Source organism: Bos indicus, chromosome 2 (assembly GCF_029378745.1).
Source record: "Bos indicus isolate NIAB-ARS_2022 breed Sahiwal x Tharparkar chromosome 2, NIAB-ARS_B.indTharparkar_mat_pri_1.0, whole genome shotgun sequence".
Taxonomy (NCBI): domain Eukaryota; kingdom Metazoa; phylum Chordata; class Mammalia; order Artiodactyla; family Bovidae; genus Bos; species Bos indicus.
Genome location: NC_091761.1, coordinates 122,494,025 through 122,517,120, shown reverse-complemented (window position 1 = coordinate 122,517,120; position 23,096 = coordinate 122,494,025). Strand labels below are relative to the sequence as shown.

Below are 23,096 nucleotides of genomic sequence, written 5' to 3'. Positions count from 1 at the left end.
AGATGAACAGCACTGGTTTCTAATGCGCTCCTCCCACCTAAGCCCCCAGACCTTCAACAACCCTGGGGCAGGGGCCAGGGGCCAGGGGCACAAGGAATGACTAGATGATGATATTTCCACAACTTAATGGGGTGAAGGCATCACACAGAAGTTCAGGTCAGTTCAGAATTTAGAAAGAAAGCTGCTCTCCTCACACCTCATTGTTGTTCCACTGCTCGGCCGTGTCCAACTCTTTGCAACCCCATGGACCACCAGGCTCCCCTGTCCTTCACCATCTCCCAGAGTTTGCTCAAACTCACATCCATTGAGTCGATGATGCCATCTAACCATCTCATGCTCTGTTGCCCCCTCCTTCTCCTGCCGACAGTCTTTCCCAGCATCAGGGTCTTTTCCAGTGAGTCAGCTCTTCACACCAGGTGGCCAAAGTATTGAAGCTTCAGCTTCAGCACCAGTCCTTCCAATGAATATTCAGGGTTGATTTCCTTTAGGATTGACCAGTTTGATCTCCTTGCAGTCCAAGGGACTCTCAAGAGTCTTCTCTGGCACCATCTATTCTTGGGGCTCAGCCTTCTTTACGGTCCAGCTCTCACATCTGTACATGACTACTGGAAAAACTGTAGCTCATTTGCAAATTTTGATTGCTACCTAAGGTGTGGTAAACAGGAACAGCCCAGGGGCATGCTTGGGGCAGGCTCCCACGGGCTGGTGAGGCTAACTGTGCATGCATGTTTGCAACTCTGCATTCAGCAACCTTATCGGCCATGATGGAAGTATTTACACCTTGGAAATTGGCAGATGCTACGAGTCGGTAGGAATTGTAGTTTGTTTTGCTTTTCAGAGGGACTCTGCTAGCGTGTCCCCGAATAGCATCTCCTGCACAAGGTTGCCATGGACAACAAGTGAACTTGTTCAGAGGACTTGGCACTGTGCCTGGTACCCAGCAGAGGCTCAGTCAGGGATCGCTGCTTCCGCTGCTGTTGCCTCAACAGGAAGATGAGGTCAGGCCTTTTCTGAGCTGGCCCCCTGTCTGTCTCACTGCTGGGGTTGGGATCAGGGGCTGTGGCATTATTTAGCCCTGTGAGTCACCAGAGCTGTCCAATGTGAGGACCCCCCAAAACCCCACCCCTGAGAAAGCCTTATCTTGAGGATGCTATGCTCAGTTTGCAAAGACCCAGGCTGCTCAGTGGAGGACAGCAAGGCCCTCTGTGGGCCTTCTAGGCGAGCCAGGAACACCAGTCTCTGGGCAGGACCCTGTAAAGAGCCAGCAGCAGGGTACAAGCCCCTGGATGCGGGGATAAGGTTGATGGGAAACAGAGAGATGGACCCCTGGACACCTGGACGGTCGACCACAGCCAGCTCTGTGAGGACTGAAACCACTCAGTGGAAAAACTCCAGTTGTTTTGCCCCGTTCTGTGGGCTGCCTGTGTGTCTGTGATCAGGTGACAGGAAAATGGCTTTCTTCCTGGTCTCAGGCTGTATCGCATGCCCCGTCACACTCTGGGGAGGCCTCACAGAAGGGTGACATTGGGGTTGTTTACGTTTGTTTTATTTTTCTTCACTTCAGGGTGCCCATTCCCGGCCCAGAAACCACATCGCCATTGAGAGGTCAGGACATTTGAGGCCCCTGCGCCCGCTCCACCCAGCCTGGGCTGAGGGACCCCAGGGTATACGCTGATGCTGGCCACTGACTGTCCACGAAGGCCAGCAGAGCCATAAACAAGAGGGACGGGAACTTCCAGGCTGGCTGGGGCCAGCTTATTTGGACCAGAGTAGAGTGCACTGGCGAGGGTGTCCCAAAATAAAACTCACGTGGCCGGGGCTGGGAGCCAATCCCTCCATGGAAAATTTAAGATAATTTTTCACGGCTGCAAGGTCCAGGCCTCTAGATGGGCCACCCAGAATTATCTCATTGCCAAGGTCCTGATGGCTCTAGAAGTCCAAGGAAGCCATCCCCCTGTCTCTGGGCTCCCTCCCATTGCCAGGAGTCACAGTATGGCCAGAGCTGTCGGATGTTCAGAGTGCTACCCCTTCAGCATCACACATATGGGGAAACTGAGGCCAGAGAAAGAAAACTAAAACCATAAGAGCTGGGACTTCCTGGTGGTTCAGTGGTTAAGACTCTGCCTTTCAACTCAGGGCGTGCTCCTCTGATTGGAGAGCTAAGATCTCACTTGCCTCCAGGCCAAAAAAACAAAATATAAAACAGAAACGATATTGTAACAAATTCACTAAAGACTTTAAAGATGGTCCACATCAAAAAAAAAAAAACTTTAAGAAATAATACTAAATACATTAATAAATAAAACCATAAGAGCAGAAGCGTGCTTTGTCAGATTCTTGTAGGTACTGAGCACAGGTGTTATGCAGTCACTCAGTCACATCTGACTCTTTGTGACCCCATGGACTGCAGCATGCCAGGCTTCCCTGTCCAGCAACAACTCCCAGAGTTTGCTCAAGCTTATGTCCATCAAGTTGATGATGCCATCCAACCATCTCAACCTCTGTCGCCCTCTTCTCCTCTTGCCTTCAATCTTTCCAAGGATCAGGGTCTTTTCTAATGAGTTGGCTCTTCGCATCATGTGGCCAAAGTATTAGTTCAGTTCAGTTGCTCAGATGGGTCTGATTCTTTGTGACCCCATGGATTGCAGCATGCCAGGGCTCCCTGTCCATCACCAATTCCCAGAGTTTACCCAAACTCATGTCCATCGAGTATTGGTATTGTTGCCGAATGCAGATTAACACTGAAGGGAGCAACCGAGCTAGCAGCGAGGAGGCGGAAGATTAAGTGAGCAGAACACGGAGACAGCTGCAGAAGGTCAAGGGTGTGGAATCTCAGCCGGGGGTCTTGACAAAGGAAAGGGGCCTCAAGGGGGCCTTGCAAATGCAATCTGTGCCCAGGAGAGAGGAGGGGATGAGAGAGGCACTTCTGGGAGCAGAAGCAGAGCAGGCAAAAGTGAACAGGTGGGACCACGATGCCCTGCACACACAGGGCTCATCCACGGCCAGAGGCCACGCTCCGATCACCCAGAGGGAAAGTGATCCACCTGAGCTTGAACCCGCGCCCCTGATCTCAAATCACATGCCCTTCCGGTGTCCCGAGGCTGCCCACCCAGGGGCTGGAGGAGCCAAGAGCGAGCTCCAAGGACCCCCTATCCTTGGTCATATAACACAAGGCAGGAGCCTCAAATGGAAAGAGTCTGGGACTTGGAAATGTCCTTGTCCTCGGATTCCTCAGCGAGGTAGGAGCCTGGGGCCTCTGGAAGAGCCCAGGTTTCAGAGTCAGACATGGAGCCCCCAGTTCCCACCAGGCTTTGCTAACGTTCACAGTGGAGGCTGCTGACTCCCTACCCATCAGTTCAGCCTCTCAGTTAATCCCCCCACACCCATGAAGGAAGCGCTGGGGTCATCCCCATTTTGCAGATGAAGGGACTGAGGCGCAGAGGTTGGTTAAGCAGCTTGCTCAAGGTCGTGCAGTGGTCAGGGGACAATCCAGGAGCTCGGCTCCAGGTTGCCTGACACCAGAGTTGTCACCAGCTGCTCCCATTTCCAGGCAGGTCGATAAACCCCTTCTGGCCTCTGCATCATCAAAGCCACTGTGACTTCTGTGGGGGCATCAGGATAGGAGAAAATGCCTGTCGGGCACCTGGCCCGTCCCCAGCCACACAGCCTACACATCCCAAAGCCCTCATGCCCCTGACCTTTCCCAGGGTCCCTGCCTCCCCTCCCAGGAGGAAGCCGGGCCCCTCTAGCTCAGCAGGGCAGGGGTTCAAGAGAATCAGGGGCGCCCTGGGGGCCTGGGTAAGAGACCAGGCAGCCAGGGGAACACAGGTCCCCTTCATGGCCAGCTCAGCCTGTTGGATCCTCCCTTGTCCCCCTGAACCCGCTGGGGACTTGGGGTTTTCATACATCTGATTAGCATAAATTAGCAGCTGCCAGCAGGAGGCAGGAACACGTTCCGGGGGGCCCAGTCTTGTTCTTGGAACTCTTATCGAGTCCTGCTGAGGGCTCCCCTTGTTCACCGGCCACCGGACGGCCGTCTGCTGTTCGTGTACCCAGCAGCGGCCCACACCAGCCCCCAGTGAGCCCATGACCCGCGGGCTCCCAGGACAACACAGGGGGAAAGAGTGTGACGCCCCAGGAGCCGCACGCCCTGACTCCAGACCCAACCCCAACCCCAGACCCTCGCCCAGGATCCCTGTGCGCTGGGAGAAACACCTCCGTGCAGGGCAGTGGGGGATGCAGGGGGGCCTGAACGTCCTCCCCCAGGTGTCCCATCAGGGAAGCAGTGGTCCTCCTGAGCCACTCAGGCCCGGTTATGTTCACAGCACCCTTCCCACTGGGCACCCCAATCCCATTCCCTGGGGAAGAAGCTGGTGGGCCCTGACTTCCCAAGCAAAAGGAAGGCAACTTCCATCCCCAAACCCCACTGTGTGCCAAGCCCATGTTGGGTACTTGCTGTGTCATCCAAGGATCCCATGGGTGGTAGAAGGGACATGGACAGCTTTTGTCTACCCACCAGCCCTTCCCCTGCTTCCGGTAACTGCAACCATTAGAGTTCCCTATTAGGTGAACTATGAGCAAGAACTCTGGAATCAAAGTTCAGATCCCAGCCTCACCACTCACCAGCTGTGCGCCTCTCTGCCTCAGTTTCTTGGCCTGCAAAATGGGATCATTGTTACCGGAGTGAAATGAATTAGTGCATCTAAGGTACTTCTTAGAACAGCACCGGAACATGGTAAGTATGATGTGTTAGCTATTGCTGATTGCCTTAGCAAGACTGCTGATAACAGGACCTCTCTCTCCAACCACAAGGGTGGACTTGTGACCTGCTGTTGTTATTCAATCATAAGCCGTGTCTGACTCTTTGTGACCCTGCGTACTGCAGCACGACAAGCCTCCCCATCTCTCACCGTCTACCAGAGTTTGCCCAAGTTGGTGTCCACTGAGTCAGTGATGCTATCCAACCATCTCATCCTCTGCCGCCCTCTTCTCCTTTTGCTTTTAATCTTTCCCAACTGCAAGGGCAGACATGTTCCCTGGAGGTGGCTAATTGGAACTTCTCATCTCCAACTGACCACAGGGATTGTCCCAGGAATAGGCAAGCTCAGCCAATCAGACTTTTGCCCTGGTGTTTCATATTTGGATGTTGGTAGAGATGCTCTCTGTTCCTCTGGTATGGCTGAGCTGAAAAGACATAGCCCAGTGGCGTGCATGGCCCTGCCCGCCTGTCCTCACTCACCATGTCAAGTAGGAGAAAGTGTAGCGAAGCATGCAGTAGGAGAAAGTGAAGCCACCACCTAGAGAGAAGCAGAGCCAAGAGCGATGGAAGAGAGATGCAGAAACCAAGAGACGCGGAGCCTGACAGTGACTGGCTGACAGCAAAGCCCACCCCATTATTTCTATCCCTGCACCTCCCCTACTGTGAGCCAGGGAAAATCCTGAATAATCCAAGCTTTATCATCTCTGTTGTACATACAAGCAGACTGAGGCTCAGGATGAAGAGTGTCTTAATCTATTTAGGCTGCCATAACAAAGACCATAGTCTAGGTGGCCTACAAACAACGGAAAATTATTCCTCGCAGTTCTGCAGGCTGGCAAGTCCAAGAACAGCAGCAGATTCAGTGTCTGGTGAGGGCCCACTTCTTGGTTCACAGACAGCCATCTTCACTTGAACTCACATGTGTAAGGGGCAAGGGAACTTGTGGGGGCCCCTTTAATTAGGGCACTAATCTCACTTTGGAGGGCTCCACCCTCATGGCCTAACTACCTCCCAAAGGCCCCACCTCCTAATACTATCACCTCGGGATTAGGTTTCAACACAGGAATTTGCGGGAGACGGAAACATTTAGCCCAGAGGAGGAATGATCTGCTTGTGGAAGGGAGAGGTAAATGGTGGTGGAGCCAAAGGCAGGTGGCCCTCCAGAGTCTAACGAGGGAAGGAGATGGGGAGGGAGGGAGAAAGGGAGGGACAGAGACAATTTAGCCTCTTTGTCTCTGCATCCTTTCTTGGACTGGACATTAGCCCTCTGTTTGGACAGCTGCCTGGAAGAGAGAACCTGAGCTGGAAATCCAGCTCTGCCATTGTCTTGCTGTGGGAACTCATTTTTCTTCTCTGAGCCCAGTTTCCTCATCTGTAAAATGGGTAGAATAGTCCTTATTTCACTATATTAGCATAAGCTCATGTCACATTGAGAGTGCCAAGCGCATACTCAGCACCCCGTAAATGCTCACTTTTCTATTCCCCTCAAACCACATCCTTCATCTCAGTCCTCCAGGAAGCCAAAACACCTCAGATCTGAAGGGCCCTCCATGCTGTCAGTGGATCACCAAGGAAGATGGTAACCCCCATTTTAGAGACGGGGAGCTGAAGCTCGGCACAGTTCAGCAGCATACCCAAGCATACACAGCAATGGGAACTCTCAAACTCCAACCAAATTTGCCGAGTCCCTGCCCCAGCATTCTTTGCAGTCAGAGGCTGAGAGTCCAAGTGGGAGAGATGTGGGTCGGGTAAGTGGTGAGGACTGAAGCGGGTGGGGGTGAGCCTGGAGCGCCCTGCCCAGCTTTCAGGGGCTCAGCCCTCCCCACTCCCTCCATGCCTAGGCTCTGGGTCCTAGGTAAAGGCCGCCCCCTGCTGGCCAGACAGGAAACTCCAGCCCAGGCTCCTGGTCAATCCCAGGAAAGGCACAGACAGTTAAGGAGCTTGGAGCTTGCACTCCTTGTGAATTTATGGAAAGGAGTTTACCTCTCTGAGCTTTGTTTTTTTCATAGGCCAAATGGGAATAATAACAGTGTAATAAATGAAACAATGCTGGAAAATGCTTGGCACAATGCCCAGACCAGTGGTTTTCACTTGAGTGTGTATCAGAATAACCTGGGCTTTCCAGGTGGCTCAGTCGTAAAGAATCTGCCTGCAGATCAGAAGATACGCAGGAGACGTGGGTTCAATCCCTGGGCAGGGAAGCTCCCTTGGAGGAGAAATGGCAACACACTCCAGTATTCTTGCCTGGAGAATCCCATGGACAAAGCAGCCTGGTGGGCTATAGTCCATGGGATTCCAAAACAGTTCGACACAACTTAGAGACTAAGCAACAACGAAAATAAAGAAATAACCCAATTGTCCATCAATGAATGAATGATGAACCAAGCATAAAATATGCATACAATGGAATATTATTCAGCTTTTAAATTTGACATATGCTACAACATGGATTCATCTTGAAGAGATTATGATAAGTGAAATAAGACAAATATTATATGATTGTGCTTATATGAGTTACCTCAAACTCATAGAGACCGAAAGTAAAACGGTGGTTGCCAACGGCTGGGAAGAGCAGAAAATGGGGAGCTCCTGTTTTCATTGAGTTTGAGTTTGGGAAGATGAGAATGTTCTGGAAGCAGATGGTGGTGCCATCAGTGTGAATGTATTTAATGCCACTGAACCCCTACACACAAAAATGGTAAAATGGTAAATTGTATGTTGTCATCTCTTACCCTCAAAAATCATTAATAAACATAAATAAAAGAGCACTTGGTGTGAGATCTGAAGGATGAGCATTCCTCCAAAGAAGGGATGGTGTCCTAGCAGAGGGAACCATGTGAGTCCAGCCTGGGAGGCCAGGATCCTCAGGGAGTCTCAGGGCGGGGCAGAGGGAGGCTGGGGCCAGGAACTTATCCCTGAGGCCCCTGAGACTCAGTCTCCCCATCTGCAACATGGGGATGATCCACTCGCTTCACTTCACAGAGAAAAAGGATCTCTCTCAACTCTCCAAAAACAAGAGAAAAAAATCCTCAACAGGAGCTTGGTTTCTCTGAAATATGGAGGCTGGTAATGGGATTACATTTGGGGGTTCAAAAGCTTCCCAAAGCTTCCCAGGAACTATAGCAACCCCATCTCCACCCATCCCCACCCCCCTGCGGAAGGAGCAAAACCTGCTTCTCCTACAGTGGGGCCCTAACCCAGGAGGGATGCCCTGGGGACGGGGGCCTGGACGAGCAGTGTTCCAGAGTGGCCACCAGGGGGCGCACTGCACCCACAAACCCAGCGTGCCTCCCACTCTGGATGGAGGGAGAGAAGACTGTCCTGGGGGCCTTTCCTGGGCAGGAGGCTCCAAGGTCTGTTGAAAGCTGCCTCTGGGTGAGGGACACCATGCACCATGAACTCACAGCCACGGAGATGTCCAGGTTGGAAAGAGTTTAGAAAGGGGACCTTTTTACAGAGGTGAGGAGTCCAGAGCATAGAAGGCACCCGCCATGGTTGCAGGGCAGGGCAGAACAGGACGGGAACCCCATGGCTCTCAGCCTCCAGCACACACTTATTCCTTCTCTCCAGGCTCCCGGAGAGCTGGGCCCAGACAGAGGTCAGGGGCCAAGACAAAATGGAACTGTGGGGAGAGGAGGCTAGAGCATACCCACCATCCCCTGTCCTCCCAGGACACTGAGGCAGAGAGGCAACGCTTGCCTGCCTCCCTCCTGAGCAGCTCAGGAACCTATGGTGGGGCCCAGCAAGCCCCCTCCACCCCTCCAAGGGGCTTATTCGGGGGTAGGGCTGTGCCTGGCCAGGCAGACCAGGCTGCTGCGGTAGCCGGCTCGAAGCCCCACAGAGAGCCATTGATTGGATCTGTGGTCAGGAGGGCACTGGGGTCAGTCTGTTACGAGTCTGCAGAGGACAGTCATCAGATGGTCATCTGATGGGTCCCCGGGGCCCTCTCTGGAGGCAGCAGGACTAGGGAGGTGTCAGGGAGCCCCTTGGGTCTCTGCAGGGCCTTTCTCCCCTCCTTTGCATCCTGACCCCACTTCCCTCCTCAAATTGCTACTGAAAACTATACCTCCTCCCTGTGGAACAAGGCCTCATCCTTCTAGGAACCTGTCCCAAGGAAACCATCAGAAACAGACAGTTGTAGTGGAGGCACCTTGGTGCACAAGTTTGTGTAATTCTCAGAACAACTCTACAGCTTAGATACAATGAGTTCATTCCCATTTTCCAGCGGGGGGACCCTCAGCCTGGACAAGGAAGTTACATTTTACAGATGAAGAAATGAAGCCCAGAAAACAAACTGTCTTGCTATTCAAGGGCCCCCCCCCCCCCCATCACTGCCCAGACCTTGGATAACAGAGAGTCAGGGCTGGCTGAACACACTGAGGATATGGGAAGGAACTCCCCGCTACACACACACACACACACACACACACACACCCAGGCTTCTAAGTCTCACCGATATCACTCATCAGAGTCAGGCATTCCACTATTAGGGATTCACTTCTTTGGATCTAAAGGCTTGAAGGAGCTTGGTTCAAGGTAGGATTCAGGGCGTGGGTCTTTGTACAGCTCCCTGGTAATCTGGGCCAGCACCCTGCTGAAAAGTCATGGCTTTAGAGGCCACTAGTGAGGTGTGCAATGGCACCCCACTCCAGTACTCTTGCCTGGAAAATCCCATGGATGGAGGAGCCTGGTGGGCTGCAGTCCATGGGGTCACTAGAGTCGGACATGACTGAGTGACTTCACTTTCACTTTTCACTTTCATGCATTGGAGAAGGAAATGGCAACCCACTCCAGTGTTCTTGCCTGGAGAATCCCAGGGACGGGGAGGCCTGGTGGGCTGCTGTCTCAGGGGTCGCAGAGAGTCGGACATGACTGAAGCGACTTAGCAGCAGCAGCAGCAGCAGTGAGGTGTGAGTGCCATGGAACTTGTCACCTTCTAAGCTGAGGTCAGCAGTGGAGCCTGGGAGCAGGGAAGGGGAAGGAAAGGAACTCACACCACGGGGAGGCCATGCCTCTCACCAGATACTGCTGAGCACACACAGCCCCCACCCTGTCAGCACAGAAATCCTGAGAAAGGAGGTCATTGTCCCCCAGATGAAGGAAAAAGCTTCAGAAAAGGTAAGGGACTTGCCTGAGGTCCCACAGGTAACATCAAATAGCTGGAATTCAAACCCAGGCCTCAGCACTCCCATCACAGCCCTGGGCTCTGGTCCCGGCCTTCCCTAACTGGCTCTGTATCCTGAAAAACCCCACCCCCACCCCCAGGCCTTCTATAAAATTCAGGGGTTGAGAGTCACAATCTTTCATGAGCCCAAGAGGTCAGACACTGCCTAGGACCTAACCCCAGCCCCATCCCTTACAGGTGAACTTAGGCCCATTCCTTAATTCTGTTGTGCCTCCATTTGCTCATCTGTAAAATGGGGCTAATACCAGTTTGGCCTTCATAGAGTCACAGTGAGGATGAATTGAATTGATACCCGGAAGGTGCTTGGAGGGAAAGGGTTGTGTCTGGCATGGAGGGACAGTCATCCTGCTTTGAGTCCCGCGTCATACACTCACTTGGGTGGTGAGACCCCGCCTCATCCCCTGCCCCAGACAGGTCCCTTGGAGGGGGTGAGGCTGGTGTTGGAGTTGAGGCTGGCTCAGGGGGAGGGAGAAAGCACCTTCCAACAAATCGCAGCCTGGATAACATGTCAGGGAAAGGTCTGCCAGAGCCCCAGGCTCCTCGCTCTTTGGCCCCTCGCTGGTCCCACGAATCCCCAGGCAGATAAAGCCCAGCTCCTCACTTCCTGCCTCTCAATGAGGCCCTTTGTGCAGCGGGGATCAGAGGCCAGATCTGGCCCCACTAGGGGCCTGATCAAACTGCAGCGCCGACCTGGCACAAAGGGCCCTCACACGCGGCCAGAGAGGCCCGGCTCTGCTCAGGACCCGCCCGCTGTCTCCCAACTTCCGCGGCCCGGGTGGCCGAGGAGGGCCCACGCCAGCCGCCTGCCCCACATCACAGGCAGAGGGCGCAGAGGCCAAGACCCACCGGCGGGGGGGCGGGGGGGCGGGGAGGGCCCTCGATAAGGGGGCGGCAGGAAGGGGCTCAGCGGGGGGCCGCTGGGAATCAAAGCCTCCCAAAGTTCCCCATTTGGGAGCCAGAGGGCCCTGCTCTTTAAAATAAATAAATAAAGCATTCAAAGTCCTCTTGTAGCTTCTCCTCCGGACTCAATGCCAGCTGCTCCCCAGCCGCACGAAGCTCTGCCCACTGCTGCCTCCCCCACCACTAACCTCCTCCTCTTCTCCAAACCCACTGGCCCCTCCCCACCCCTCCAAACCCCCCCAACCGTCCCCCCATTCCGACCTGGTCCCAGCCTCTCCCTCTGCCTGTGGCACTTCCCTTCACCAGCTCCCCATCCCTCATCCTCACTTTCCACTAAGGCTTTGCTCAAAGATACATTCCTGGACCCCTGACCACTGGCCGCCAACCTTTCTCTGGCCCCATCTCCAGCCCTCCGTCCTTTCCCTCTGGAGCCAGTGGGTCCCCACCACGCTTGCCAAGGTCACCAACGACCTTAGGCCCGGTGGCCAAGTCTCAGCCTCCTGATTAAGTGACCCGCCAGCAGCCTGCACACAGCCTGGACAACATGCTGTCTGTTCTTATTTCCCAGGCACCTCTGCCAGTCTTCCTCCTGCTTTATGGGCTCCTGCAAACGGAGAAGGCAATGGCACCTCGCTCCAGTACTCTTGCCTGGAAAATCCCATGGACGCAGGAGCCTGGTAGGCTGCAGTCCATGGGGTCGCTAAGAGTCGGACACGACTGAATGACTTCACTTTTACTCTTCACTTTCATGCATTGTAGAAGGAAATGGCAACCCACTCCAGTGTTCTTGCCTGGAGGATCCGAGGGACGGGGGAGCCTGGTAGGCTGCTGTCTATGGGGTCGCACAGAGTCGGACACGACTGAAGCGACTTAGCAGCAGCAGCAGCAGCAGCAGCAAACATGGGAGGTGGTCTCCTTCGCCTTTACTCCATCACACAGTCTCTGTTTTTTGTTTTTGCTTTTTTAAAAAAATATGTATCTATTTGGCTTCGCCAGGTCTTAATTGCAGCATGTGAATGCTTAGTTGAGGCGTGAGGGATCTAGTTCCCTGACCAGGTTCGAACCCAGGCCCCTGCATTGGCAGCATGGACTCTTAGCCACTGGACCCCCAGGGAAGTCCCACACAGCCTCTGCTTCTAAGCACCTCCTTTCTGCTGATGACACCCAACTCACACCTCCAGCCTCAACCTGTGCCCAGACCTCGGGTTCCCGCTGTCCACCCTCATTTCCAGGAGCCCTGGTGGTGGTTCATAGTCAGCGTGCCTAACCCCCACCCAGAGCCACCCTGCCCCCAGCTTGCTGAGCACCGCTTCCCAGCTCCTGAATAAGCATCCCTTCGCTCACCCTCTCACGAGACAGGAAGGCTCTTGCCCCTCCCACCCTCAAAACAGATGCAGATCACTTCTGCCGCTCCCAAGGCCATCACCCTGGATTTTTGCCAGACCCTCCCAACCAGTCTCCCCACTCTGCCCCAGCCCCTTCAAACCCTACCATGGCTCCCCTCTCAGTCAGGATTAAAGCCAGTGAGGGCCTAGGTGGCCCTGCCCAGCTGCCCTCCCAGCCCTCCACTGTTCCCCTCTGACCTCTGCCCCTGCCACTGCCCACTCCACCTGCACAGGGGTCTCCTTGAACATTCCAAGCTCACTTTGCACGCAGGGCCTCTGCATTTGCTCTTCCCTCCTCCTGGGCCACCCTTCTCACAGATCAGTCGATCCCTCCTACGTGTCTCAGCTCGAAGAAATCTCCCCTGGCTCCCCTCTGTTCATAACTTAACAACCGTGCCCCCATCCGCACCCCTGTCTCCAGCCCCTGCTCCACAGCCTGTATCACTCACTGGCCTCCTCTGCATCTGCTGTGGTGGTTTAGACACTAAGTCATGTCCGACTCTTTGCGACCCCATGGACTGTAGCTCTCCAGGCTGCTCTGTGCAAGGAATTCTCCAGGCAAGAATACTGGAGTGGGTTGCCATTTCCGTCTCCAGTGTCTGCTGAGCCCCCCGCAATAAGCAGGCTCCACGTTCACAGGCGCTTCACCAGTTTGGGTCAATGCCAGCCACCCAGAAGAGTGCCCAGCACAGAGTAGGGGCTTCAGAAACACTCACTGGGTCAGCGAATGAGCCGTGTACGGAAGGAAGAGTGAAAGTTTGTCGGGGGTGGGAGGGAGATTCCGGAAGAGATGCGGGCAGAGGAACGACCTGGAGGAGACTGAGGCGTAAGAGAACACAGCGTGTTCAAGGAGGTGGGGAGTGGAGTGTGCAGGGTAGAGGCCGGAGGGTCTGAGGCTGGGGCTGGGGAGTTGGGCGAGAACCTGGTCACGAAGAGTTTTGTTCATTCATTCATTCAGCATGTATTAAGCCCTATGTGGAGCCTGGCCTCCTGCCCACCTAAGGGGAGGGGACTTAACCCTGAAGGTACTTGGGAGCCACTGAGAGACGCAGAGCAAGGGAAGGACATGTCACTGCAGGTCACGAAGCTCCACACTAGGGAACCCCAGTGGTCTCCCCCAGGGGGCCTGCTCCCGCCCCACGCTGGCCTTCAACCCCGGGCAGCCCTCCGCAGGTCTCACACCCAACTAAGGTTTCACCTGAGGCTGCACAGTGACCGTCTCCATATGAGTCAGGCTCTCCATCTGTGACCCTCCTGGTATGTGGGTCCCCCCAACCCAGATGGGGGACTTGAACCTGCCCGGCTGGTGGAATCTCTTCCTGAGAATCCAACTCTTACATTTTTCAAGGTGGGGCAGCTGAGCCTATCAAAAAGGATTTATTCAAGGTCATACTGCACATCAGCCACAACGCTTTCGTTTACAAGGAAAGTGAAGTGAAAGTGAAAGTCACTCAGTTGTGTCTGACTCTTTGTGACCCAATGGACTATACAGTCCATGGAATTCTCCAGGCCAGAATACTGGAGTGGGTAGCCGTTCCCTTCTCCAGGGGATCTTCCCAACCCAGGGATCGAACCCAGGTCTCCCACATTGCAGGCAGATTCTTTACCAGCTGAGCCACAAGGGAAGCCCATTTACAAGGAACAAGCATGCAATTCAGATGGACTTCTTTTAAAAGAAGAGGAAAAAGAAGAAACAGAGAAGGAAGAGGGGACCTGACTCACATAACTAGGATGCTGAAGCATGAACTTCAGGTACAGTTGGATCCAGGCCATAAACAATGGCTGGCTCAGCTTGGGACACATGCTGCCCATCCCTTGGACCAATTACTGAGCCAAGGGTCTGCAGAACTCTCGATGACCAAGCCTAGGTATAATATGCCTCTTGTTGGAGTGGATATCAGGTGGGCAGAGCCGTGTCAGCCCCACATGACACCCCAGGACTGAGGAAGGACCAGGACCCTAAAGAAAAATCAGAGTGTTGACCTGAGAAAGGGGGTGAACAGAAGCAGGTGGCCACCATCCCCAGGAACTCAGTGACCGAACCAAGGTCAGAACCCTGGCCACCTGACTCCAGGCCTCCCGCCATCCCACTGCCACAAATCCCATGAGCAAGATTAACTAGACATCAGCATGGGAGGGAGCAGATGGGGCCAGGGTGGGAGGTGCGGGAGCTGGAGGCAGGGGGGCCAGTCGGGAGATCGTCTGGGCAAGAGGTAATGAGCCCCTTGACAGAAACTCATCAATCTAACTCCCTAACCCACTTTCCCACTTTGGCATTTTGCTGGGGGAAATATCTGTCACTTGTTCAAGATGAATGATACACCAACACCATTATTAATGTACTTTTAAGCGGTGTTTAGAATCCAGTTCATTTTAAATAAAAGAACACTATGTGTATCTCTCCTGACTGTTTAGACGCTAGAGGCGCTGGCACGATGTGGCTGCTACAACATCTGGGCTCTGCCCCCAGCACGGTGCACTGAGCCAGATCCACCTAGACCCAGTAAGTGCCAGGACAAGGCAGCCTCCAGCGAGAGAAGCCTGAGGCTGGTGAGGGCCGGTGAGATGAGTGATTTCTTCTACAACTGGTGAAAGCATCAGTGTCAGTTTTCTGGAAAGTCATCTGATAGAATGCTTTGGCTCACTCATCCCTTCTGGGAAGCTCTCTTGAAGATATTGCTGGAGATGTGAAACAAAGCTTCAAGGGCTGGAGATGTTCATCATGGCATTGTTTATGACAGAGAGAAATGGGAAATAACCTTAATGTCCAAGCAGAGGAGAAGGGTTGTGCAAACTTCAGGCACATCCACTCAGTGGAACATTTTGTGTCTATTCAAAGAAAATGTTGCCTACGATGATTACTGACTTCAAATGACTTGATTGGGAAAAGCAGAAGTTTAAAGAAACTCAAGTCAAAAGGAGGGTTATTTTAAGCATCAGAGGAGTTTCCCAGAATTCAGTCGCCAGCAGTACAACTGGATGTACCAACCCTGCCAGGCCCTCAGGCAGCACATATCTCCACAACCGGGTCCCTCATCCCTGTTTCTCTCTCACTTCAATTTCCTCTTTCCACAGATCATCTTGATGGTCCTGCTCCCCCCAGAGTTTACCTAGTACTCTATTCCATCATGTTATTTGATTCAATCTTCTCCTGTCGAAAGAAAAACAGAAAAGGAGGGAAGGAGGTGAAAAGGAAAAAAGAGAAGAGAAAAAAGAATACCTAGACGATCTCAGTTCAGTCGCTCAATTGTGTCTCTTTGTGATCCCATGGACTGCAGCATGCCAGGCTTCCCTGTCCATCACCATCTCTTGGAGCTTGCTCAAACTCATGTCCATCGAGTTAGTGATGCCATCCAACCTGTCATCTTATCCTCTGTCATCCCCTTCTCCTCCCACCTTAAATCTTTCCCAGAATCAGGGTCTTTTCCAATGAGTCAGTTCTTTGCGTCAGGTGGCCAAAATATTGGAGGTTCAGCTTCAGTATCAGTCCTTCCAATGAATATTCAGGACTGATTTCCTTTAGGATGGACTGGTTGGATCTCCTTGCTGTCCAAGACGCTCACGAGTCTTCTCCAACACCATAGTTCAAAACCGTCAGTTCTTCGGGGCTCAGCTTTCTTTATAGTCCAACTCTCACATCCGTACATGACTACTGGAAAAACCATAACTTTCACTATGCGGACCTTTGTTGGTAAAAGAAGGTCTCAGCCTGGTCCAACCAGCTGTGCTAGACCAGGTGGTCTACCCACCTGACACCAGGCTTCGATCTTGATTGTTTAGATGGGGTAAGGCAGGGGAAACAGTTGTTATCTCAAATAAGAAGACATAATCCAGGATGTGTCAGCTATCTATTGATGCATAACAAAAGATCCCCTTTAAACATTTAGTGATTTAAAGCAGCACTGATCTCACGCTGTTCCTGAGAGGCAAGAGTTGCAAGGCAGCTTAGGTGGTGGCTCAGGATCTCGTGTGAGGTTTGACGCTGCATCTTCTGCAGGTTTGATGGGACTGGAGGACCCATTTAGGTGGGTGGCTCAGGGTCTCACGTGAGGTTTGACGCCGCATCTTCTGTGGGTTCGATGGGACGGGAGGACCCACTTGCAAGCTCACCCACATGGTTGTTGACGGAAGGCTTCAGTTTCTGGCTGGCTATTGGCTGGAGGCTACAGTCCCTCCTCACACTACCCTCTCCGTCAGGCTGTTCACAGCGGCACAGCTGGCCCTCGCAAGAGCAAATGATCTAAGAGAGAGAGAGAGAATGACCAGGACTGAAGCTGTAGGGTCTTTTCTAACCTAACATCAGAAGTGACCCCATCAGTTCTTCCACATCTTACTGGTCACACAGACCAACCCTGGCACGAGGCTGTGGGAGAGGGACTACACAAGAGTGTGAACCCCAGGAGGACTAATCAGTGGGGGCCACCTTTGAGCCTGGCTAACACCCAGAAAGCCAAGGAACTGGTGCCTGAGGAAACCAGCCAGCACCCACTCCCCCTGATGGCCCAGTGATCAGCCACCCTCTTCAGTGTTGATGTCCACTCTTCCCTGCCCATCACAAGCCATCAGAAACCATCCATTCTCCAGGACTGCAGCAGGAGCCACACTGGACAGCCCCCCACCCAAACACCAATTAGAATGGCTCCAATTAAAAAACCAACCATGCCAAGTGTTAGTGAGGATGTAGAGCCACAGGAACTCTCGTCCACTGCTGGCATGAATGTAAAACAGTACAACCATTTGGGAAAACAGTCCACCCTTCCAAGCGCCCCAGACCTTCCATTGCTAGGGATTTACCTAGGAGAAAAGAAACACATAGCCACAACAAGCCTTGTATATAAATCTTCCTAGAAGCCTTATTTGTAATAGTCCAAAACTATCAATAGAAACAACCCATTGTCCATTTAAAGTGAACGGAAAAACAAACTGCCGTATCCATGGGATAGAATAGCGCTCAGAAATAAAAGGAACGCAGAGCCCTAAGAATGGATCTCAAAAAGATGATGCTGACCGAAGGAAACGGGACACAAAAGTCTACAAACTCTGTGATTTCCTTGAGGTAAACGTCTAGAAAAGGTCAAGTGATCTATAGTAACAGAAGACAGATTGGGTCTGGCCTGAGAGTGGGCATGAAGGGGTGGCTAAGGGGAAGGGGAAAATCTTCCGAGGTTTGATGGGGATGTCAACAGTATTGATCGTGGTGGTGCCCTCGCCAGTATATGCGCCTATTCAAGCTCTCTGGGGTGTAGGTTTTCAATAAGTTGTATTCATGAAACATGCACAATGTATTTTAAGTTGTTCCTTAAAAACCCAAATGCATAGTCCCTTGATTGAGTGATTTACCAAACTGTGGCTAAGCTGGAGACCTCCGGGGTCTGCTTTGACAACTCTTTGCAAATACCTCCTGGATGGGCTTGAGCGATACCAACTGGGTGTCATCTCCTCGGCAGGTTTAGACCTTGTTAATCCATGACTCTGGAAACTGGCTTCCCATACCCACCAAAGGTCATTCGGCAAGTTCATGGTAGAGCGTGGAGCTAAGCACAGCTCTCCTGATTCCCTGGGCCTTCTCTTCCCCTCGGCGGAAGGAGAAATAGAAGCACATGGGCTGCTTCATGGTTCTCCAAGCTGCTTGACATCTGTAATCTCATTTCCTGGATTAATCCCATTTAACACAGTTGAGTGTGTAATGGATAAGACGGTGCTGGGAGGACAGACAGCTTGTTTATTTATGGCAGGCATCTATTCTGATGGCTCGGGGCCCAGGCCAGGCCAGGCCAATTGTTAGATATCTTGAATAACCCTCCTGGGTTAAGCGTTCTGGGCTTTGGAGTCAGAAAGACCTGGGCTGGAATCCAGGCACTACCACTTAACTAGTGGAAGAACATGAGAAAACCATTTAACCCCTCTGTGCCTCAGTTTCCCCCTCTCTAAAATGGAAATAACAGCAGTAGCTGCCTCACAATGCTGCTGGGAGGATTAAATGGGATAACAGCTTCCACCTCATGGTGCGTGCATGCTAAGTCGCTTCAGTCGTGTCCGACTCTTTGCGACCCCATGGACTGTAACCTGCCAGGCTCCTCTGTCCATGGGATTCTCTAGGTAAGAATACTAGAGTGTGTTGCCACAACCTCCTTCAGGAGATCCTCCCAACCCAGGGATTGAACCCACATCTCTTACATCTCCTGCATTAGCAGGCAGGTTCTTTACCACCAGCACCACTGGGAAGCCCACCCAGCTCATAGTAAACACTTAAAGTCTGGCGGCTGTCATTACAACTATTACTACTGTTAATCCTCACAACACTCTCATGAAGTAGGTCCCATTATTATCCCTACTTTACACATAAAGAAACTGAGGCTCAGAGAGGCAAAGCAGTTCACCCAAGATGACCCAGAAAACAAGTGCCAGAGCCAGGACTTGACCTCACGTCCCTTCTGTGGTTCCAAAGCCTTTGGGTAGCAGCAGGAATTCTAAGATAAGCAGCTGTGATTAAAGTCCCCTCAAAGCACTCTAGTTACAGTTAGAGCTGAAGGGAACCAAGGCCTGGCGAGGATGGTGCAATTGAGGTCAGGTCAAGGGTCCCCTCTATGGACTCCGGGCTTGGCCACTGAGAAAAGCAAGACAGCACAGAGAATGGAGACCATGAGCCCAGAGAACGGGCCCCCAAACCCAACACACCCCTGAGAGTGGCCAGGCCTGCTCCTTCCACCAATGGCCAACAGTCCTCAGAGTCTGAACCCCAAACAGTGACAGGATCAGTGTGTGACCCTAGGCAGGTCCCAGCAACAAAAAGCCCTGCACCCAGCCGTACGCCGAGGGTACTGGACAAGATGGCAGCTCAGGACATGTTAGCTTCCAATGTGCCAGCAATGCCTGAATGCAGAGGGCACTCAGCTCCAGGTGGGCTGGGGACTTGAAAGTCCAAAGGGAGTGTCCCAGGTAGAGCCCACTGGAGCAAGGCGCCGGCCCCAACGTGGGGTCACCATTGATCCAAACAAAGCAGCCTGCAGGGGTGAGTGGAGCGATGGCTTTGTAGACAGTAGACCCGGATCCACTTTCCACTCCACTGTTCATCAGCTCCACCAGCCTGGCCATTTCACTGCCTGGCTCAGAGCCTCAGTATCTTCATCCACAAAACGGGGACAACCACACCAGCTTTATCAGGTTATGTGGCACTTAAAAAAACCAAATCATTTACCTGAAGCACCTGTAAATAATCAGCAGTGGTTGCTTTAATCACTGCTTCCTGCCTTCACCCACGCAGCTCCTAAAGGTCTGAGTCCTTGGGTTGCAGGAAAATCCATCCACCCAGACAACAGGCACCCCACAGTAGACACTGCAGCCCACGGGGCTCAGACACAGAAGTGAGTTCATACTCACCCTCGCACACAGAGACCCCACCTGAGCACATGCACACGCAGTCTGCGCTCCAGGGGATTCACTGCAGGATTTGCTGGAGAGACCCGAAGAGTTAACAGCGGCTCCACTGGCACCAGGAACCAGCCGGCTCCCTGCCAGGACCTCCCCGCAGGAGGAGACGTCTCCTGTGGCTGGGCTGCTGCAGGAGCCTGAGACCTTAGTGTTGCTTCAGTAGGTTTCTCATCAAGCCGGCGGGCCCCTAGCACAACCTACGGCGCCAGGGGATCTGGAGAGAAGAGAGGCCAGGGTCCTGGGGAGAACGAAAAGGCTTCCCACCCAATTCACCCTCCTTCCAGGTTGAGACTGTACCTAACCTGCCTTGGGGTCAACAGTGAGTGTGTGAGTCCCCAGGAGGCCAGGATGGGGGACGCTGGTGGGAAGGAGGCTGGACAGAGAGCCGGGGGTGAGGGGAGGTCACTGTGGCAGGATGGTCTGTGGTTACACCAGTGAGCTTTGGAGCAGGAGAGCCCTGATTTGTCCCCCAGCTCTGCCATGTGTTAGCTGTGTGACCCAGACAAGTTACTTAACCTCTCTGGACCTCAACTTCCCACCTATCAAATGGAGATGATGTGATGAGTGGGATAATGTTACATGGTAGGGATACGGGGAGTAGGAGGAAAAGTTAACAACATCACATATGCCCCTGGATCTAGTCAGCACTCAGTGGTGTGAGTCATTTTTATCAAGGGTCCAGGAGCAAGCAATGGCCTCTAGATAGTGGGTATCCCATGGATTACAAAGTGACAGCTCAGGAGACCAAATGCAACCCACAAACGGCCTCTGTTTGGCCCACACAGTGTCTTTCTTTTTTCCTTCCTTTTTCAAATTTTGCCAACATTTAATAATCAGATTTCACATCAAAATCCGAATTTTCTGCTTCTCTTGAAAAGTATAAACACCGGCAATCCTAGGCCCGCTTTCCCACCAGTTAGGTACCCTCCAGAGCCGAGTGGCCACTGCCCAGCTCCCCCAGCCTTTCCTGGGTCCAGCCACCTCCCCTGCTCTGCCCTGCAGGCCCTGGAGGCTGCACCCCCTGACCTGGTCCAGTGCCTTCATGAGGCACATGGGGAAATGGGGCTCTAAAGGGGGCAGAAACCCAGCCAGGGTCACACAGCAAGTCAGTGGCAGAGCTGAAATTAGGACTCAGGTGGCCAGATCCCCAGTCCTCCCGGAACACTGTGGAGACGCTAACGAGAGAAACTGGCCATGCCCCCAAAGCTCCTGCATCTACAGCCCTTAGACACGAGCTTCACTGGGCATGGAACTACTGCCCTGAGCCTTAATTTCTTCATCTATTAAATGGGCTAACCGTCCCTTCCTCAGAGTGATTGTCAAGAAGAAATGAAGTTTTTAAAGTAAGGCTCTTAGTGCAGCGATTGATTGACAGGTAGCAGTCTTCGTCACTGTTATCAGTGAATCCTGGCCTGCATGAGGCATGCTCATCGTCTTACTGCTTCCTCTAAGCAGCTGATGTCACATCACTCTGCTTAGCCCCATCTGACAGATGAGAAAACTGAGGCCCAGAGGAGGGGCATGAGATGCAGACAGCCCAGGAGTGATGGAGCCAGGATTTGGGATTCCAAGTTCAAGCCAGGACTGTCTGGCTCCCAAACCCCAGCTTTCCTCATGCATCAGAGGCCTCTGCAGAGTCCACAGATGACGACTGAGGGCCTACTATGTGCCAGGCCCTGTTGCAGACACGAGGGACAAGGTGGAGAACACAACAGACAAACAGGGGTAGCGTATAAGCCATCAACAAATCGCACAGGCTCTGGCAGTGGTAGATGCTAGGAAGAAAACAGCAGAGAATTAGAGTGCCCGGACAGGCAAAGTGGGCGCCTTGGGCAGAGCCGGCAGGGCAGGCTGCCCCAGGACGGTGCCATCAAACTGGGACCTGAAGTCTGAGCAGGAACCAACCAGGCAACAACTGGCCAGAAGGCTCCAGACTGGACCAGGGCTGGTGCTCTCCAGGCGCAGGTGCTTCCAGTGTGGCTGGAACAAGAGGAAGAAAAAAGAGATGAAGTCAGAGAGGTAGGTGGTAGCCTGAGTACTGAGCAATAGGGCTCCTGGTTTAAAAATAATAATACCCTCCACTCTTCATCCAGGGCATGCCAGGTGCCAGGCACCGTGCTGGGACTTCTGCCTGCAAAACCTCATTCCATCCTCCCCAGACACCTGCGAGCTACAGCTCATTGTCCTGCTTGTCAGCGATGACACTAAGGCTCTGAGAGAGGCAGAGACTTGACTGGGGCCACCCCATGGGGGAGATGGGTGCAGGTCTGGAATTCCCATCTGAGCTCTAAAGGCAGGCTAGGTCTCCAGGTACCACCTACTGGGAGCAAGCTCAGACCCCTGGCCTTGATGAGATCAGAACAGGACCTGAAGTGTCACCTCCCAGCCAGGCAGGCCTCTTCCTGGAGCAACAAGGCTTTTAAGGTTCCCGTCCCCAGTGACACCGAGCTTCCAGCCTGCGGGCAGGGACACACACAGAACACGCGCTCACACGCCTGTGCAGGCTCACACATACACAGCAGCCCAGCCAAGAGAAAGGACTGGGGAGGGGGCAAGAGATGGTCAGGGGGAAGCTGTGCTCTCCATAGGTAATGAGCTTTCAGGCACCCAGTGGCTGTGGGCAGGTCCCCCCAGCCTCCTCTCACTGAGGAGTGCAGCTCATCACTCAGGCTGGAAGCCTGGGCAGCAGCCCGCACTCTCTCATCTCTCCTACCCTCCCCGCATCTAACCCAATACAAAGTCCACCCTAGCTCCCGCACCCACCCCTGCCTCTGACCCTGGCTCGAAAGGCAAGCATCTTTCCTGATTTCGTGTCCCTTCAGTCTACTGCCACACCCTCCAGCTGGAGAACCAGGAGCAAGATGCTGGTGGCAGGTCCTGAGGACTTGGGGCTGGGCAAACCGGTTCAAATACGGAGATCAGAGCACTTGTCCGGTGACGTCACCAGCCCTGGGCACCTGCTGATGGAAACCAGCGTCAGCCGTTCACACACACACACACACACACACACACAGACCTTGAGTCCCCGTTTCGTGGCTATCAGGTTGCAATGACGCTGCTCCAAGACAAAACAGGAAATCCCACGACGGAGCCAGCCAGATGGGGTGAGGGCTGAGAATCTGAAAACCTCCTCTGCGCTCCACGATCACCCTCCCCACCCCGCACCTGGAGTTCCCCTGCGAGGAACACAGCCCCCCACCCCCACCCCCACCCCAGGCACGGACAGAGCCCCGTCTCGGACTTAGGGCCTCGAATTCCTGCTCTGCGCAAGCTCCTTGCCCCGCACGGGGCCTCCTGACTCTACCGGTGAGGCATGGGTGGATGATCCCGAGGGTCCTTCCCGGTTGAGACAGTCCACCTTTTATGGGCATTTGGTTCCCAGACCCAGTGGCTGGGAGTCTCCAAAGCCTAAGGGTCAGTCAGCCAGCAAGCCAGC

At 53.3% G+C, this 23,096-nt stretch overlaps 1 long non-coding RNA gene across 2 annotated transcripts; it reads right to left on the bottom strand.

Annotated features, from left to right (window-relative positions):
- Nucleotides 1-13,694: 13,694 nt before the first annotated feature.
- On the bottom strand, nt 13,695-22,813 carry LOC139178036 (uncharacterized). 2 transcript variants are annotated; one of them, XR_011562475.1, is made up of 4 exons: nt 22,677-22,813; nt 19,610-21,640; nt 16,888-17,023; nt 13,695-16,469 (listed from the first exon to the last, which is right to left on the bottom strand). It is a non-coding gene; the product is annotated as an uncharacterized lncRNA (long non-coding RNA). The 2 variants fall into 2 exon arrangements; XR_011562474.1 differs by having other exon boundaries at nt 16,888-21,640.
- Nucleotides 22,814-23,096: the final 283 nt, after the last annotated feature.